The 16,678-nt window shown below is 39.3% G+C and overlaps 1 long non-coding RNA gene across 1 annotated transcript; it reads left to right on the forward strand.

Moving 5' to 3' along the window:
* Positions 1-630: 630 nt before the first annotated feature.
* On the forward strand, positions 631-13,831 carry LOC138589229 (uncharacterized). The gene is made up of 4 exons (XR_011307924.1): positions 631-716; positions 2,145-2,315; positions 12,136-12,240; positions 13,668-13,831. It is a non-coding gene; the product is annotated as an uncharacterized lncRNA (long non-coding RNA).
* Positions 13,832-16,678: the final 2,847 nt, after the last annotated feature.

The following is a 16,678-nucleotide window of genomic DNA, read 5'->3' on the forward strand; positions in this document are numbered from 1 at the left end:
CTTTTAGTAATTCTGAAGAAGCAAAACATTTTTATAGCATGGGGAAGGACATAGCAACCTTAACCTACAACTAGTGGTAAAAATGCAATTATCTCAACGAGAGAAGTCAAAAAACAACATATGCCCCTCTTTGGTAAAGATGCAGTACTGTGCCAAATAAAACCACGCCAACTTTCATAATATTGAAGTTTACATGTTATTTGGATGTGCTTAATTGTAGAGTCATTATTCTTTTTTTCCTCAATCTAGTGAACTGTGAGATAAATCATGCCCTTTATTCTACTGTTTATTCCATCTAGCTTCGTAAGGCCACCATAGCAGACATTGAGGGTTGTCGATGATCTTTCAAAACTGCACGGAACAATACACTGTCTATGAAGGAGCAGACAAAGGCTACATGTAGAGCCTTAATATACTTTTTTGTTATTTGACGCCACCTGTGGCTGTTCTAGCCCAATCTCGAAAGGAGATATAGACTGAAATTGAAAGTACATCTTTCCGGCTTCAGGTATGGCTTCCTCGTGGGCCTTGCGGGCTGGGGAGCATTTCTCGTCATCATCCCAGTTCCGATTTTCAAAAGAATTAATACATTTTTTTGTTTTTTGTTTCAGGCCCTTCCTTTTCTCACTGTTGGGGAGAGTGCACCTCAATAGCAGTACCAGCCTATATAACGGCTGAGGATGCTGGAACCAGGAGAACAGAAGCTGGCTTCAAATGTAAGCTGTGATGTATATTTCAGTGTTTCAGCAATTTATCTTTGCATTTTCTACTTTTTTCATCCAGGTTGATGACTTTGAGGTCACAAGCATCATGATGACTTGTGGTCATTCACAAATACAGACAATAAATTCAATGTACGAGGCCACCTTAAAAGTACCTGAAACGATATGGTGAATTTATTGAGATGCCCCTATATTTGTTGGGGAATCCGATAGGGAGATAATTTATTCTGAAAGGAAACTGGACTTGAAAATGTAACCAGGTACTGGATCTTGTGGATTAATCTTGTATACAATGACCTGGATGACTGACAACCTTTGCACATACTGTAAAGGGCAAGTAGGAATAATTATGTTGTCTTGTTAAGTTTTAGTAGTCATATACTTGACTTGGATTTATGCCTGTGTTCATCAGATTGTTTTATTTCAAATGTTAGCTGATGAATGATGTATCTTTTACAGGTATGTGATACTATCCTGGTGCAAGCCAGCACCTTGTTAGTGTAACACTCTGTTGCATGGAGAATTCTTTCAACTACACTGTATAAGGTTGCCTGATGCAGCACTTGAAAAAGAGTAGCCCATGCTCCATGTTGAAAAAGGCAGAGCTCAGAACAGAATTGTACCATACCATTGTACCAAGAACAATGAATTCTGCAGCAGCAAAGCATTGCCTCTGCAGTGTTTTATGGACTCTAACCAACAGTGCATTTTCTCAGTCTTCACAAAACAATAGAATCTGAGAGGTGCCGCTTTACTTTGAAAAGCATCAAGACTTTCCTAAAAACACCATGACAATTGGATTGTCTGAAATGCTCTGGCCAAGCATTCCTGACACCAGTCAGGGGATTGAAAGGTTTTTGGTTCTCAGAAGCATGAAAACATGCAGCACATTGTCTTTTCCTGAAAATATTGTCTTATTTTCATAAAGCAGCAATAAGCAACTTTTATATAACAACAGTGAAATCTGTAAACTTTTTTTTTAAAAAAACTATCCACTTTGTGTATACTATAGCCAACAGATTTGGTTGCTTTTTATAGTTATTTTGTTGATAAAGAAACAGATTGTGCCTCTGTGTAAGATGAGAATTTTCTTACAGTTTAGGTTTGGTGGAGTTCACTATTTTGCACTTCAGAGCACTTGACTCCCACGCCTATAGCAATTGAAGTATTATTATGATTGCTTACTGCTTTCATTCACTAGTATTTGATCGTTTGTAAAAAAAAAAAAATCTGCATGTTTGGGTGATAAAGTGTTCTGACATGGTTGAATAAAATAATAGTTTGATATTTAACTACTGAGTACAAATGAATTTTTTATACCTTTACTATTTTTTTGCTTTAAATAACACTAAGGATGTTTGTTGGAGTTGTTTGATGTGGATTAAAACCACATCTTGAGTCTCCAAAATGCTTTTCTCTCAGGAGCACCCCAGCCTGGGATAGCCGAGTTTCCTTCTTCTGACGACTCTGGGCAAAGCTGACTTTGAAGAAGACGCTGCTGGATCTGGATCAATAATAAAACCTCACCGCGGTCAGAAAAACATGTCTGGAGTAGAAAGGATACACTTCAACAATCATGCAAGCACTGACAAGGTGAGGAAAAGCATTAAACTTTTTTTTATTTTTTTAAACATCGTTCTTGTTGAGGGTTTGCTGACAATGTTGCTTGTGATCATTTTCGTGTCAAGTGGCAGCTGAGCTGTGTGTGGGAGGGAATGACAGTTAAAGAAAAACGTGTTACTATCTGAATATTCAAGACGGAAAGTTGTGGTAGCATTTGAGTTGAGAGCCGAGGACCCCGCCATTTGGACGGCCTTGATAGTTTTAAGTGGCGATGTTGTAGGCACCTTTAGCCTGCAGTGTACAGTAAACTTCATTTGGCGTGTCTTGACGGCTTGATAGTGTCATATGTTTTTACATCGAAAAGAAAATGCATTCATTGCAAACGACCGGCTGGGCCAACACGCCTCCTAGAGGGTCGGCTCCACACTCCCCGGACTTTCTTCTATTGTCCTCCTCTCTGTAAGAAGTAAAAACGTAATAACTGAATGTGACAATGTATGCTAAAATTAGTTTAGCAGTATACTATAGCGTATGGATAGTGGCCATCACTATCCATGCGCACAACATTGCACTGGTATAGCTTCATCTACAAATCCACATAAACAGTGCTGCTACAGCTAACGCTCACAGGGTTTCATCACTTTGTCCACCCCATCAGTCCGTACTGAACTCGGTAGAAAGGCCTTTTCCTACTCTGCCCCATCAACCTGGAACACACTACAGAAGAATGGTGTCCAGCTTAAATCTAGGGAATCTTAAAATACTTTAATAAAACATGGAGAGAGCGTCTGTGGGAATGTACCATGTAACTTTTATTGACTCTTCTGCATTCACCAGTTTAATGATTTTGCTATTACTTTGTATCTCCGTATTCATTTTGTTGATTAATGTTGAGTATTGATTATTGTCTGTAACTCTGTGTTGTTGTTTTTTCTGCTGTTCAAGCAGGTCTCTGATCACGTGTCTCAATGAGATTAAATAAAGGCTAAATAAAATTAATAAAAAATGATGCAGCACAGGGGTTCCCAAACTTTTCAGCCCGCGACCCCCCAAAATAACTGGTGACCCCCACTGTCCCTGGAGGTGGTTAAAGCAAAACGTTGCGCACAGCCGTGCACACGCTCCAGTAGGCCTGTCCAAACCCATGCACTAGAACAACACGAGGAACACAACAACCATAATATCATTGTATAGTAATTTAAGAAAGGCTAGATGCAGAATACAAGTAATTTCCATGTAGCACTGAATACAATATTTAATACGATTATGTCTGTGTGCGTGAAGAGCAGCAGACACCTACATTTTTGCTTTCAAGTGCAAAATTACATTTTAGAATTTTTTTTACACATTACTTCAACATTAGACTCACCTAATGAGATGGGTGGGCACAATGCATGGAGCACAGCAAGCCCATTGTGGGTTTAATTTTGGAGACGGCCACTCGGAGATCATCATCCACTGTTTTAACTGTTTTATTATTATTTTTATGTAAGTCAGTGCTCAGAAAGTCTTTCCACATAAGAAGTTAGAGCCAAAGGGCATCAGGACATCCATAGCGACCTTGGATAGCTGCGTGTATTCCCTTTCGACGGAAATCCAGAACTCAGCGTCTCAGCAGCGTCTTGGTATTAAACGCTGTCTGTAACGTTCGGCCACTTGACAGTTCAACTGATGCGTTCTCCAGGTCTGATGTCAGATGATTTTCCCACGTAACAGTGAATGGTGATCTTATTCATTCGTATCGTTCTGGAGCGGTTTCCTCTGGAAAATACTTGGTAAAGTGTTCCAGGAGGAACTGGAAGTAGCGTAATGATATAGACTTGTTCACTGTGTTAACACTCAAGTGCATTTTCCTCCATGAAGTCTTCCATCTTATAGAAACCATATGAATCCTGCCCATTTCAATTTGCGCAGTCTGTGAATAATACAGTGTCTGAAATGTACGTGAGGTGCCACTTGTAAGACTCTTGCTTCAGTCCTTTCTCCCCCAGCATTGCTCCAGCACTGTCTGTATACACATCAGTGCAATCGTCCCAAAGTTTATTGTCAAGTTTAGTGAACATGTCCTCACCTGTGCACGTCCCCTCGAGCAGGGTGCAAAACAGCATTAAGAATTCCGTCAAAACTGTACTTACATTAACTGACTTATTGCTACCGCAGCGGGTTTGATTAATGTTTCCTCGATTGTGTGCTTTTGTGCCTGTGCAATTAACTATCAAGTGCAAGTACCCCAGCGCATGCACCACATTGGGGGTGTTGGAGTTTGTTGACGATGACACATGCAGATACATATTGCATTCATCTTGATATTTTCGACACCTAAAAGAGCTGCTCCGACTGATGATGGATATTACCACGGTGGTCTCCACCTACGTTCACATGTCGCTGTGTTTCCTGTGCTGCTGTAAATTGACCTGCTGAAACGATGCTGTTTAATCTGTCGCAATTATCTCAGGGACACTTTTTTTGCGCTTGGTTTTATTTCAAATGTAACTACTATTTTTGAATATATCTTGACAATAATGGATAAAATATATTTTTTAATCATTTTAAATTTGTATTTGTTTTTGGTATGCATATGCGACCTCCCCCGGTGTCTGCGACCCCCTGGGGGTCCCGCCTCCCACTGTTGGAACCACTGAGAAAAAAATCAACATGCTCTGCGTCACAGAAAATTCTCAAAGAAACACAGAAAGAAAACCACGACGTAAATAAAAATAGTTGGGGGTTTTTTTTTTTTTCTTTATCAAACGTCACTGAACGGCGAAGCCATTTAAAATAACATTAACTCAGTGAAAGGAGCATGCTGTTTTTAAAAGAAGAAAAAAAACATCATTCAGAAAAAACAAGCGTTTTATGTATTCCCATTTTCCCCATTTCTAATATAGAATTCCCTACATTTCTAAGAAACAAAATCGTCCGAGCTCTCTTCTGTCCCATTCACAGTTCACTCACGTTATGCGTCGGGCTCGTAGTTTGCAGACCTGCTCTCCTTCTGGGCTTCAACCAGCACCGCTTTTTTTGACGCGATGCATGGCATTTTGATCTGATTAGCCTGTTTTTGATGTGATGTGATGTGATATGCATTTGATTGATGTCTGGTCCAAGTCAGTTTTTATTTCTAGCTCGCAATATCCGTAGATGAATAATTTCCTCAGTAGCTAACGGATGGATGTATATCTGTAGCAAATTACTTTGCCTCATTAAAAAGGCTACTTAAGTAAAAGTTAAATCACTGACTTTAAAGAATACTCTAAAAAGTACAAGTACACGACAAAGCAACTCAATTACAGTAATGTGAGTACTTGTAATTCGTTACTTTCACCTCTGTGTATATGGTAGAGATGACAGCTTATTAGTCAAAAGATACGTAACTCGGTGAGATGAGATCATAATTACCATACTAAGACGGCCAAAATGTGGATTTTGCCCACATAATCAAAAGTTTAGGAAAAATGCCAATGGCCAAAAAAGTAGCAGAGGTGCAAATAGGCTACCGTTTCTAAGTTGTTAATGGGGATGAAACCTCCAGACCGCCTCCAAGGCTTCTCCCTGCACCCCTACCTCTCGTCTTGTTCAGGCAAAACAGCTGGTCTGCTCCGAATTCTGCGTACTCCTCACCGCCTAACTTGCATGGCTCCGGACCTTTGAATCCTCTCAACTGAGCTGAAACAAAACGTCATAGGCGCGCGGGAAAATGTTCGTATATATGTCCGGAAAATATCAGTATTAAGTTACTGATGAATTGTCCCCATCCATAATTCTGATAACAATATAATTGGATGAAGCGATGCCTCGTCAACCTGCGTTAGGACCTGTGCTTATGACACAGCTGCCAATCTGTTTTTCACTGTTCACAGGGACTGCAATGCATGCTCTCTCTCTCTCGCTCTCTATCTCTCTCTCAATTTCATTTTGTGTGTGTGTGTGTGTGTGTGTGTGTGTGTGTGTAAAATTAAAAGTGTGTTTAAAAAAAAAGAATCAATAAACCAAGAGTTGATAACAGTAGAAAATGTTGAACATATCTTGCTGCAGCTTGGCTGCTGTATTTGATTTCCCCGAGATATGTTCATATTTGCTGCAGTGTAGCAGAAAGTGTGTCTCTGTCTCCAACTGTCTGTGTGGACAGAGCTGACACAGTCTGTCCTCTCTGGAGCCTGATGCCTCTGTGTCTACCTGTCTCGATGGCCAGGCTGTGTTCGCTGAGTCTGTACCTGGTTATAGTCTCATCACCACTGTGTACTGTCTGTTTAGAGCCGAATAACACAGCAATTTGCTCTGAGTGTTTGTGCTACATGTCCAATTGTTGTTGTCATGTTGTTTTTCTTTATCTATCATCTGGTTGGTCTGGATTGTGTGAGGGCTGTCCTGAGGCCTGTTAGAGGAGCTGAGCCTCAGGATTAGCTGGCTGACCGTGTTCTCCATGTTCTCCTCTTGGCATTGCAGTGCTTTGTGATGGTACGAGTTGGGGTCACTTGTTTTGGGGTGTTTATAAAATTTGAAAGCTCTTTTTTTATTATAATGAAAAATGGAAATGAGTCTATGTCAAGTGGAGCCCAATAAAAACTGACTGGTTTCCCTGACCCCTTGGTCGTTTCAGGAATATCATTATCTTCTTTTGTCTAAATTAACTATCAGGGCCTAGGTCTGACCGAAGGTTTGCAGGTGATCCAGTTGCTGTTGAAATGCCCCCTTAGATGGAGCCAGCAATATCAGATCATCTGTAAACAGTAGGCATTTGATATGTGTCAGACAGGGTGAGACCAGGGATATCAGACTGTTCCAATGATTGAGCCAATTCATCAGTATAAATGTCTAAGAGGGTGGGGCTGAGACTGCAGCCCTTTACTTTGGTAAAGAACTTAGTTTTCCATCTTGGCAATTTTTACAGCATGCTTTAATGATGTCAAGGAACTCCTACAGCATTTCAATTAATTTTAAGAACAGAACATAATGCCAAATCGAATCAAATGCTTTTTTTGAAGCCTACAAAACAGGAGAAGATTTTGTTCTTGTTTTTGTGGCTGTGTTTTTTAATGAGGGTGTTGAGGATATAGATGTATGTATGTATGATGCTGTATGTTCATAGTGTTCCCCAGTACTGGAGGCTGAGCTCAGGGTTGTCGGGTTGTCTGTGTTTTTGATTTGATAAACTTTTGAGTTTTTTACTTAGACGTCTACTTATAATTCTATGTCCTTTCATGTCAGTCTGCTCAGTCATTCATATTTCGTATATAAAGAAAAAGTCAAACTAAACCTGTGATCACCTGCTCAATTTTGACTGAAATGTAACATATAAAATAAATTATTAAAACTGTGATTACCCATCTGCAGTCTGCTCAGTCTTTACTGAAATGCTATAAAAAATGAACAAATAATAAAATACAATTAAGACTGTAATCACACATCAGCAGGTGTTTAAAAACTAACCGAAATGTAGTACATATGCTGTAGGATTCTGTGTCTATATGTAACTCTCACGGGGATAGTTACCGGCAAATTGTAAGAAATACTGAACAAAGACAAGACAGAAAAAATACTTGCAGCATCTGTATCTATATATCGCAGAAAAAGAATAAATTGCAATGTAAATTTCTCTTTTCGTGCAGCCTTAATATTGAGTTTGTCAATATACCGTTTTATCTCTGGTAGTCATAATCCTATGACATATTGAAATATTGCAACACACACACACACACACAAACACGACTCATGTGATTCACAAAAGTCCTAGCCTACACGTACGTGCGTTTGAATGGCTGAGTTTGAACTACGTACTTTAAGCACAACTCCCTCCGGGATTGTAATGACATGAGTGCACTGATTAATGTATTCTTTAAACAGTAGCTTGAAGTTGTGAGCCTTCAGATTCACAACTTCAAGCAACAGTTTGGTTTGGATGGATAGCTTCAAAATGACTCTTCATGGAAAGCGTGTATTTGTCCCGACTGTGGCTGCTGCGCTCTCCAAGTCACCGGACACACTGTCCCTGGCAGCAGCATCAGCACCTTGGAGAGTGAACAGCTGTCAGATTGTAGTGAATATAAAAGATAAAGCCTTTTACTGTACTGTGAGAAAGGACATATTGTGTTGTCAAAGGGTGATAGAAATTATTATCAATTCTTGTGAATAATGTTTGTTATTAGCAATATAGCTAAACAAGTAGAACAGATTGACAAGAAATAGACCAAATGAAACCACGCCAACTTTCATTATAATGAAGTTTAAATGTTATTTGGTTGTGTTTAATAGTGGATTCATGTCATATAGCCTGTTCTAATTCTATATTTGACAAAAGACGCTTAAAGCAGCGAGAAAAGGCCAGCGGCCCTGGCGTGAAAAATGGGGGTCAATAACTGAAGTCAGAAATCGACCTCAAAATGTGACATGAAGAACCACCCCGGCCCTGTCGTGAAAAATGGGGGTCAATAACTGAAGTCAGAAATCGACCTCAAAATGTGACATTGAGAACCACCCCCCAACCCTGTCGTGAAAAATGGGATTCAAAAACTGAAGTCGGAAATCGACCAAACATTCCACGTGAAATCTGAATTTGAGAACCACCGACCAACATTCCACCTAAAATCTGAATTTGAGAACCACCCCGGCCCTGTCGTGAAAAATCGGGGTCTAAAACTGAAACCTGAAATCGAATAGAATTCCACCTGAAATTTGAATTTGAGATCCACCCCTGCCCTGTCGTGAAAAATCGGGGTCAAAAACTGATGTCTGAAACCGAATAAAATTCCACCTGAAATCTGAATTTGAGAACCACCCCCCGGCCCTGTCGTAAAAAATCGGGGTCAAAAACTGAAGTCAGAAATCGACCATAAAATGTGACATCAAGAACCACCCCCGGCCCTGTCGTGAAAAATGGGGGTCAAAAACTGAAGTCAGCAATCGACCAAAAATCGACCTGAAATCTGAATTTGAGAACCACCCCGGCCCTGTCGTGAAAAATGGGGGTCAAAAACTGAATTCAGAAATCGACAATTGTGAGTGAAACACCTGAAAGAATGAAAAAATACAAATAAGATCCTTCCGTAGGTGAACCTGCGGAAGGATCATTACCGCTGATGTAATGATGTAATGATGCTTTCTTTTTAGTTCCCTTGGATGAAACAGGTATAGGGTGAAAAAATTAAAAACATGAAAATAATAATAAAAAATCAGCTTGTTTTGCTGCTAACCCGATGGTCTTGTGCTTTCCTGCTGGACTCCCTGCTTAACTGGGAGTTCAGCGCCAGTTGATAATATACCAAAGCTGCTACTGACACCTACTGGTGAAATTAATTATTGCAAGCACCTAAAGGGAACCTTTTTGCTTCTCTTCCTACGCATTTTCAGTGTGTTGCTACATGGGTCTGCAGCCAACATATGCTGTAGGATTCTGTGTCTATATGTAACTCTCACGGGGATAGTTACCGGCAAATTGTAAGAAATACATATATACATACTTTAAGACATATAAGACAGTTTTCTCTTCTTAATCATCTCTTTTAGTAATTCTTAAGAAGCAAAGCATTTTTATAGCATGGGGTAAGACATAGCAACCTTAACCTACAACAAATGTTCAAAATGCACTTCTCTCGTCTAGAGGAGTTGAAAAACAGCATATGTCCCTCTTTGGTAAAGATGCAGTAATGTGCCAAATAAAACCATTCCAACTTTCATAATAATGAAGTTTAAATGTTATTTGGTTGTGTTTAGGATTCATGTCAAATAGACATGAATATACTTGTCCAAAGACGCTTAAAGCAGCGAGAGAAGACCAAAGCGTGCTTTGCTGTTTCAATAAGTGCCTTGAAGACATATAAGACAGTTTTCCCTTCTAATTCATCTCTTTTAGTAATTCTAAAGAAGCAAAACATTTTTATAGCATGGGGCAGGACATAGCAACCTTAACCTACAACAAGTGGTAAAAATACAATTATCTCAACGAGAGAAGTCGAAAATCAACATATGCCCCTCTTTGGTAAAGATGCAGTAATGTGCCACACGAAACCACGCCAACTTTCATTATAATGAAGTTTAAATGTTATTTGGTTGTGTTTAATAGTGGATTCATGTCATATTGCGTGTACTATTCCATACTTGTCAAAAGACGCTTAAAGCAGCGAGAGAAGATCAAAATGTGCTTTGCTGTTTCAATAAGTGCCTTGAAGACATATAAGACAGTTTTCTCTTCGAAATCATCTCTTTTAGTAGTTCTGAATAAGCTAAACATTTTTATAGCATGGGTGAAGACATAGCACATTACCCTACAACAAGTGGTAAAAATGCACTTCTCTCATCGAGACGTGTTGAAAAACAGCATCTTTGGTAAAGATGCAGTAATGTGCCAAATAAAACCATTCCAACTTTCATAATAATGTAGTTTAAATGTTATTTGGTTGTGTTTAGGGTTCATGTCAAATAGACATGAATATACTTGTCCAAAGACGCTTAAAGCAGCGAGAGAAGACCAAAGCGTGCTTTACTGTTTCAATAAGTGCCTTTAAGACATATAAGACAGTTTTCCCTTCTAATTCATCTCTTTTAGTAATTCTAAAGAAGCAAAACATTTTTATAGCATGGGTTGAAGACATAGCACATTACCCTACAACAAGTGGTAAAAATGCACTTCTCTCATCGAGAGGAGTTGAAAAACAGCATCTTTGGTAAAGATGCAGTAATGTGCCAAGTGAAACCACGCCAACGTTCATCATAATGAAGTTCAAATGTTATTTGGTTGTGTTTAATAGTGGATTCACGTTTAATAGCGTGTACTATTCTGTACCTGTCAAAAGACGATTAAAGCAGCGAGAGAAGGTCAAAACGTGCTTTACTGTTTCAATAAGTGTCTTGAAGACATATAAGACAGTGATTTCTTCTAATTCATCTCTTTTAGTAATTCTGAAGAAGCAGAACATTTTTATTGCATGGGTGAGGACATAGCACATTACCTTACAACGAGTGGTAAAAATGCACTTCTCTCGTCTAGAGGAGTTGAAAAATAGCATATGTCCCTCTTTGGTAAAGATGCAGTAATGTGCCAAATGAAATCACGCCGACTGTTATAATAATGAAGTTTAAATGTCAAGTGGATGTGATTAATAGCGTTTTTGTGTCATATAGCCTGTTCTAATTCTACATTTGACAAAAGACGCTTAAAGCAGCGAGAGAAGATCACAACGTGCTTTGCTGTTTCAATAAGTGCCTTGAAGACATATAAGACAGTTTTCCCTTCTTATTCATCTCTTTTAGTAATTCTGAAGAAGCAAAACATTTTTATAGCATGGGGAAGGACATAGCAACCTTAACCTACAACTAGTGGTAAAAATGCAATTATCTCAACGAGAGAAGTCAAAAAACAACATATGCCCCTCTTTGGTAAAGATGCAGTACTGTGCCAAATAAAACCACGCCAACTTTCATAATATTGAAGTTTACATGTTATTTGGATGTGCTTAATTGTAGAGTCATTATTCTTTTTTTCCTCAATCTAGTGAACTGTGAGATAAATCATGCCCTTTATTCTACTGTTTATTCCATCTAGCTTCGTAAGGCCACCATAGCAGACATTGAGGGTTGTCGATGATCTTTCAAAACTGCACGGAACAATACACTGTCTATGAAGGAGCAGACAAAGGCTACATGTAGAGCCTTAATATACTTTTTTGTTATTTGACGCCACCTGTGGCTGTTCTAGCCCAATCTCGAAAGGAGATATAGACTGAAATTGAAAGTACATCTTTCCGGCTTCAGGTATGGCTTCCTCGTGGGCCTTGCGGGCTGGGGAGCATTTCTCGTCATCATCCCAGTTCCGATTTTCAAAAGAATTAATACATTTTTTTGTTTTTTGTTTCAGGCCCTTCCTTTTCTCACTGTTGGGGAGAGTGCACCTCAATAGCAGTACCAGCCTATATAACGGCTGAGGATGCTGGAACCAGGAGAACAGAAGCTGGCTTCAAATGTAAGCTGTGATGTATATTTCAGTGTTTCAGCAATTTATCTTTGCATTTTCTACTTTTTTCATCCAGGTTGATGACTTTGAGGTCACAAGCATCATGATGACTTGTGGTCATTCACAAATACAGACAATAAATTCAATGTACGAGGCCACCTTAAAAGTACCTGAAACGATATGGTGAATTTATTGAGATGCCCCTATATTTGTTGGGGAATCCGATAGGGAGATAATTTATTCTGAAAGGAAACTGGACTTGAAAATGTAACCAGGTACTGGATCTTGTGGATTAATCTTGTATACAATGACCTGGATGACTGACAACCTTTGCACATACTGTAAAGGGCAAGTAGGAATAATTATGTTGTCTTGTTAAGTTTTAGTAGTCATATACTTGACTTGGATTTATGCCTGTGTTCATCAGATTGTTTTATTTCAAATGTTAGCTGATGAATGATGTATCTTTTACAGGTATGTGATACTATCCTGGTGCAAGCCAGCACCTTGTTAGTGTAACACTCTGTTGCATGGAGAATTCTTTCAACTACACTGTATAAGGTTGCCTGATGCAGCACTTGAAAAAGAGTAGCCCATGCTCCATGTTGAAAAAGGCAGAGCTCAGAACAGAATTGTACCATACCATTGTACCAAGAACAATGAATTCTGCAGCAGCAAAGCATTGCCTCTGCAGTGTTTTATGGACTCTAACCAACAGTGCATTTTCTCAGTCTTCACAAAACAATAGAATCTGAGAGGTGCCGCTTTACTTTGAAAAGCATCAAGACTTTCCTAAAAACACCATGACAATTGGATTGTCTGAAATGCTCTGGCCAAGCATTCCTGACACCAGTCAGGGGATTGAAAGGTTTTTGGTTCTCAGAAGCATGAAAACATGCAGCACATTGTCTTTTCCTGAAAATATTGTCTTATTTTCATAAAGCAGCAATAAGCAACTTTTATATAACAACAGTGAAATCTGTAAACTTTTTTTTTAAAAAAACTATCCACTTTGTGTATACTATAGCCAACAGATTTGGTTGCTTTTTATAGTTATTTTGTTGATAAAGAAACAGATTGTGCCTCTGTGTAAGATGAGAATTTTCTTACAGTTTAGGTTTGGTGGAGTTCACTATTTTGCACTTCAGAGCACTTGACTCCCACGCCTATAGCAATTGAAGTATTATTATGATTGCTTACTGCTTTCATTCACTAGTATTTGATCGTTTGTAAAAAAAAAAAATCTGCATGTTTGGGTGATAAAGTGTTCTGACATGGTTGAATAAAATAATAGTTTGATATTTAACTACTGAGTACAAATGAATTTTTTATACCTTTACTATTTTTTTGCTTTAAATAACACTAAGGATGTTTGTTGGAGTTGTTTGATGTGGATTAAAACCACATCTTGAGTCTCCAAAATGCTTTTCTCTCAGGAGCACCCCAGCCTGGGATAGCCGAGTTTCCTTCTTCTGACGACTCTGGGCAAAGCTGACTTTGAAGAAGACGCTGCTGGATCTGGATCAATAATAAAACCTCACCGCGGTCAGAAAAACATGTCTGGAGTAGAAAGGATACACTTCAACAATCATGCAAGCACTGACAAGGTGAGGAAAAGCATTAAACTTTTTTTTATTTTTTTAAACATCGTTCTTGTTGAGGGTTTGCTGACAATGTTGCTTGTGATCATTTTCGTGTCAAGTGGCAGCTGAGCTGTGTGTGGGAGGGAATGACAGTTAAAGAAAAACGTGTTACTATCTGAATATTCAAGACGGAAAGTTGTGGTAGCATTTGAGTTGAGAGCCGAGGACCCCGCCATTTGGACGGCCTTGATAGTTTTAAGTGGCGATGTTGTAGGCACCTTTAGCCTGCAGTGTACAGTAAACTTCATTTGGCGTGTCTTGACGGCTTGATAGTGTCATATGTTTTTACATCGAAAAGAAAATGCATTCATTGCAAACGACCGGCTGGGCCAACACGCCTCCTAGAGGGTCGGCTCCACACTCCCCGGACTTTCTTCTATTGTCCTCCTCTCTGTAAGAAGTAAAAACGTAATAACTGAATGTGACAATGTATGCTAAAATTAGTTTAGCAGTATACTATAGCGTATGGATAGTGGCCATCACTATCCATGCGCACAACATTGCACTGGTATAGCTTCATCTACAAATCCACATAAACAGTGCTGCTACAGCTAACGCTCACAGGGTTTCATCACTTTGTCCACCCCATCAGTCCGTACTGAACTCGGTAGAAAGGCCTTTTCCTACTCTGCCCCATCAACCTGGAACACACTACAGAAGAATGGTGTCCAGCTTAAATCTAGGGAATCTTAAAATACTTTAATAAAACATGGAGAGAGCGTCTGTGGGAATGTACCATGTAACTTTTATTGACTCTTCTGCATTCACCAGTTTAATGATTTTGCTATTACTTTGTATCTCCGTATTCATTTTGTTGATTAATGTTGAGTATTGATTATTGTCTGTAACTCTGTGTTGTTGTTTTTTCTGCTGTTCAAGCAGGTCTCTGATCACGTGTCTCAATGAGATTAAATAAAGGCTAAATAAAATTAATAAAAAATGATGCAGCACAGGGGTTCCCAAACTTTTCAGCCCGCGACCCCCCAAAATAACTGGTGACCCCCACTGTCCCTGGAGGTGGTTAAAGCAAAACGTTGCGCACAGCCGTGCACACGCTCCAGTAGGCCTGTCCAAACCCATGCACTAGAACAACACGAGGAACACAACAACCATAATATCATTGTATAGTAATTTAAGAAAGGCTAGATGCAGAATACAAGTAATTTCCATGTAGCACTGAATACAATATTTAATACGATTATGTCTGTGTGCGTGAAGAGCAGCAGACACCTACATTTTTGCTTTCAAGTGCAAAATTACATTTTAGAATTTTTTTTACACATTACTTCAACATTAGACTCACCTAATGAGATGGGTGGGCACAATGCATGGAGCACAGCAAGCCCATTGTGGGTTTAATTTTGGAGACGGCCACTCGGAGATCATCATCCACTGTTTTAACTGTTTTATTATTATTTTTATGTAAGTCAGTGCTCAGAAAGTCTTTCCACATAAGAAGTTAGAGCCAAAGGGCATCAGGACATCCATAGCGACCTTGGATAGCTGCGTGTATTCCCTTTCGACGGAAATCCAGAACTCAGCGTCTCAGCAGCGTCTTGGTATTAAACGCTGTCTGTAACGTTCGGCCACTTGACAGTTCAACTGATGCGTTCTCCAGGTCTGATGTCAGATGATTTTCCCACGTAACAGTGAATGGTGATCTTATTCATTCGTATCGTTCTGGAGCGGTTTCCTCTGGAAAATACTTGGTAAAGTGTTCCAGGAGGAACTGGAAGTAGCGTAATGATATAGACTTGTTCACTGTGTTAACACTCAAGTGCATTTTCCTCCATGAAGTCTTCCATCTTATAGAAACCATATGAATCCTGCCCATTTCAATTTGCGCAGTCTGTGAATAATACAGTGTCTGAAATGTACGTGAGGTGCCACTTGTAAGACTCTTGCTTCAGTCCTTTCTCCCCCAGCATTGCTCCAGCACTGTCTGTATACACATCAATGCAATCGTCCCAAAGTTTATTGTCAAGTTTAGTGAACATGTCCTCACCTGTGCACGTCCCCTCGAGCAGGGTGCAAAACAGCATTAAGAATTCCGTCAAAACTGTACTTACATTAACTGACTTATTGCTACCGCAGCGGGTTTGATTAATGTTTCCTCGATTGTGTGCTTTTGTGCCTGTGCAATTAACTATCAAGTGCAAGTACCCCAGCGCATGCACCACATTGGGGGTGTTGGAGTTTGTTGACGATGACACATGCAGATACATATTGCATTCATCTTGATATTTTCGACACCTAAAAGAGCTGCTCCGACTGATGATGGATATTACCACGGTGGTCTCCACCTACGTTCACATGTCGCTGTGTTTCCTGTGCTGCTGTAAATTGACCTGCTGAAACGATGCTGTTTAATCTGTCGCAATTACCTCAGGGACACTTTTTTTGCGCTTGGTTTTATTTCAAATGTAACTACTATTTTTGAATATATCTTGACAATAATGGATAAAATATATTTTTTAATCATTTTAAATTTGTATTTGTTTTTGGTATGCATATGCGACCTCCCCCGGTGTCTGCGACCCCCTGGGGGTCCCGCCTCCCACTGTTGGAACCACTGAGAAAAAAATCAACATGCTCTGCGTCACAGAAAATTCTCAAAGAAACACAGAAAGAAAACCACGACGTAAATAAAAATAGTTGGGTTTTTTTTTTTTTTCTTTATCAAACGTCACTGAACGGCGAAGCCATTTAAAATAACATTAACTCAGTGAAAGGAGCATGCTGTTTTTAAAAGAAGAAAAAAAACATCATTCAGAAAAAACAAGCGTTTTATGTATTCCCATTTT

The sequence above is a fragment of the Semicossyphus pulcher genome, unplaced genomic scaffold, assembly GCF_022749685.1.
Source record: "Semicossyphus pulcher isolate SPU_LCO1_2020_fin unplaced genomic scaffold, fSemPul1.0.p SCAF_13, whole genome shotgun sequence".
Taxonomy (NCBI): Eukaryota; Metazoa; Chordata; class Actinopteri; order Labriformes; family Labridae; genus Semicossyphus; species Semicossyphus pulcher.